Raw genomic sequence first — 342 nt, forward strand, 5'->3', positions numbered from 1 at the left:
TCCATTAATCTACCCCCTTAAATCTTCTCTCACACTTCCCATCCACATATGTACACAGCCCTTCATACCTACGCAACGAGGAAATGTAGAAAGCACATTAACGTAGAACAAACGCATTATCCCCAAGTTTAAATGTGGCTGAGCTTGTGGTAGATACCTCCGGAGATTCACAGACATTGCACAGGGGAGTTTTCTGATGTGAATCTCGTGCGGAAGAGATGCACACCGTCGCGTCTCTCCCTTTAAAAAGAGCATCATATTCTCATCATAGGTGTAGTGGGATTCACCTCGGACGCTTTTGGGGGTCGATCAGGGGGGGTTCAGCAGCGTCCATGAGGAGAA

Source organism: Penaeus monodon, chromosome 19 (assembly GCF_015228065.2).
Source record: "Penaeus monodon isolate SGIC_2016 chromosome 19, NSTDA_Pmon_1, whole genome shotgun sequence".
Classification (NCBI taxonomy): domain Eukaryota; kingdom Metazoa; phylum Arthropoda; class Malacostraca; order Decapoda; family Penaeidae; genus Penaeus; species Penaeus monodon.